General features: G+C 35.7%; 1 pseudogene; it reads right to left on the bottom strand.

The window, feature by feature from the left end:
- Positions 1 to 1,959: 1,959 nt before the first annotated feature.
- Positions 1,960 to 2,984, bottom strand: LOC149043870 (somatostatin receptor type 1-like; annotated as a pseudogene).
- Positions 2,985 to 3,567: the final 583 nt, after the last annotated feature.

Here is a 3,567-nt window from a genome sequence, read left to right as displayed (position 1 = left end):
GTCGTTTAATAATAACAGTCTATCTGAATCGATATCATATTGGTCGGAATATTAAAACTATGTATGGTTTTACAAGTCTGATCGGCATACCTAGTTGATACTATTAAAAGTTAGAAGTGTGAATAATGAAGGTTCTGAGTAATATCCCACAAATTCTGTCCTTAGCGTCTTTATTACTTTATCTCATAACAAAATTATAACGCTTTCTCAAAGGCCATTACAGTGAAGCGACGCGTATGCAAACCTGTCTTTTTAAAAAACACTGCTAATTTCACTTCTTCAAACTAAACTAGTTGGCTAATAAGACACCAAAGTCACCAAAAAGACTAGTGAAAACATCTGAAAAAGCCAGAAAGTTTGAAATAATCGTACTTGTAATGAATGTGTTTTATGGAATATCAAAAACTGGAAACCTCCAAAGACTGAAAGTGAACTTAACCTAATCCAAAAGTTTTGGTAGCAACATGAAACTTTGTCTTATCAATGCTCCCGTATAAAGACATTCGTCTCGTTTTCCCACTAAGAAAAGAAAGTTCCTTTTATATATGTAAATATTGATTTGCCGTTGGCCGAGAAAGTTTCCGCCGGAATCTAAAAGATGAGCTTCTTGCTCAAGCCATTTCAGAAACAAAATGCTATAATACTCATGCTTGTACAAGCTCACAGAAAAAACTGAGTTTCCTTTTTGCAACCTGTGATGTCCATATGCATGGGGAAAAAAAGGAACTGTTACCTAAATTTTTTTTTTACAATACTAATGAAGTATCCAGCAAAAATTGAAAATGAATTGAAAATGAACTGAAAATCTTTAATGTATTTACCAAACCTTTCTTAGTAATCTTAGCATTGATCTCAACTATGTAAATTATTGTACCTGCAATCTTTGGAACCGTAAGTGAAAAGGTAAATTTTCTTATAAACTCTCAAATTTGGAATTCACTTTTTGTATCAATGTGTCGAAAAACTAAAAATGAATTATATGTCTTAAACTATCTTTTTTATTTCATTTTAAAATTGAACAAATTACTTACCTATTCAAACCATGGGAATCTTCCATCCTAGATAAAATTGTCGTTGTACCCTGAAAATATGGCTTAGAACTTCCTGTTGCATTTCCTAGACTTCCGTCAATCAAATATGTTGGCTAGAATTGCTAAAGGTTAAGTTGACACATTTCCCATTGAGTATAAATGGAAACTGACAAACCATCTCGCGCGTGTATTATACATGAAAGTCATGTATAAGTTCAACCACACAACTGCTCTTAATGGCGATAATCAATAAAGCAGCAAATTTGAACGCGACCTCTCTTTGAAGAGCCCTATATAAGAGGAGAGTGTTTCTTAAAAAGTTTTAATTGACCATCGAGGGTAATCCGGAACGGCTTTGCTTTTGTTTTAACGATTTTTTTGTCGAAAGGGCTCTATAGAGCTTAAAATTTAACCATTTTTCATAGCATACACTTTATATACGTGGTAACGATAAATTACAAATATTCTAATGATCAAATTTAACACGTTCATTTTGACACGTAAGGTACTTGAATTAGCAAACACCATATGTATCTGAAGACACAATAGCAGCGTCAATACTTCATCGAATTATTAATCGCTTGATAATGATATTACACAAAATAAATGATAAAAATTTTGTGCTTGCTATTGATGAAGCTTGTTTTCACCGCGACAATTTCATCTCTTCAATTTGATTGGCCTAATAAACTAAAATATATTCAAACGACTCAGTCCAGCTTTTTTATTCGTTTGTGCTGTGTTTCTGGGCGAAAAACCTTTTACAATGCCTCTCTCTACTCTTGAGCATAAATGGAGACTAACAAACCGTCTCGCACGTGTATTATACATGAAGGTCATGCATAAGTTCAACCACACAACTGCTCTTAATGGAGATTCAGCAGTAACCCTTGACTCATAAATGAGGTACCAAGTCTGCGTTCTTCTTTCATTCACTAAAGGTCATGTTCCTATCGCAAGTCATTCTTGGTTCTTGTCCTTCGTCTTCAAGAGTAATCAACCTTCTGTTTTTGATGCTTGATCTGGATCTTAATCGGTTCGTGAGATTAAGAGACCCCGTTTGACCTTTTTGAGAAGAAGAACGGACGTTTTCCTTGTTTTGCAACAGATTCTGAAAGGCGGACCAGAAGTCGCGTTTGAAAAACGTGTAGAGAAGAGGGTTGGCCAATATCGAATGACCACAAAAGCTTCAATGACGCTATGCAAATCTTTTAATCCTATTTGGAATAATAGCATGACGATAAAATAAGGGAACCAACAGCGGGCAAATATGATCGCCATGGCTGCGAAAACCAAGATACACTTCCTGTCACTTTCGCTTTTCTTCTGTTCCCGTGAGTTCTTATTCTGAATCAAAGGTGGTCGCTGCCTTTTAGTAATTGCACTGAACATGGCCATGTATGCATAAATCATAAATATGTACGGGAAAAGGGAAACTGCAACGAAGCAAACTGCAGTACAAATAACGAGTCAACGCTTAGATACCTCAGCATCATACAAAACAAAAGGAATGATGGCAAAAGCAGTCAAAGTGATCCAAACGTCGAGCACAATTTTCAAAAGCAAGCTCTTAGTCACCAAATAGTGTTTCAGTGGACTGACCGTTGCCATGTAATTGAGCCCAGTAATAAAGAGTATGTGATAAGCACCTGATGCAGCTAGTAATGTATGCGAGATGTGTACCCCAATACTTAATTGTGACGGCAAAATGCCAAAATTATAAACAATGAAGTATGGAATAGCGATAACGCCAGTACTGTAGTCACAAATTGCCAGGCTGAGAAGCACATAGTTAGAAGAGGTGCAAAGAGGACTACATCGGTAAAACAAGACAAACACGAGTCCATTAGCCAGAAATATTGCTATAGCAATTGGAAGAAGTTTGCTCAAGGTCTTGAGTCCATCGTCGGAGTGTTGTTTAGGAAACTTTGAGGTTGCATTGCTGTCGTTCATGATTAATTATGATGAACAACGAGGGTTGACGAAAACACTGAAAGAGAGCAAAAGTATAAAAATGAAACAGTGTTAACGGAGGGTAGATGATTTCGCATCATGTGAATAAATAGGGAATCAGATTGTCTGGAGTGCAGATAAACGCATATCATTACATTACTCAGATTGAGAAAAAACCGGTAGAAGTCCATGAAAATTTGGGTAGGCGAGATCAATGTGATCAATTCATGATTTAACTCAAAATAGCGATTACTGCGTTTACTGTGAAGCCCTTTTTCGAAGGCTGAATACAACAGTACTTTGGTTTTAAAAGATTTTTAACTATTTCAGTCCTTTCTTTTATGATCAAATATGAAAAACGAACATGTATATGCGTATCAAAAAGGTTTTGTTCTTTTTCTCGTACTTCTCATCTGTATTTCTCTTTCTATGTTCTGTTTGGTTTGGTTTTGTTTTTCCAGCAGTAAAATAAATATTTCGCTGAGCGAATGATAGAGTTGTTTTTAAAGCACACCTTTGGAACTGATCAGTGAAACAATCCTTTTCTTATGAAAATGAGAACTGTCGCTAGTTCCGAGAAAAT

Source organism: Pocillopora damicornis, chromosome 6 (assembly GCF_964200805.1).
Source record: "Pocillopora damicornis chromosome 6, jaPocDami1.2, whole genome shotgun sequence".
Classification (NCBI taxonomy): Eukaryota; Metazoa; Cnidaria; class Anthozoa; order Scleractinia; family Pocilloporidae; genus Pocillopora; species Pocillopora damicornis.
This window is presented reverse-complemented; position numbering and strand designations above follow the sequence as displayed.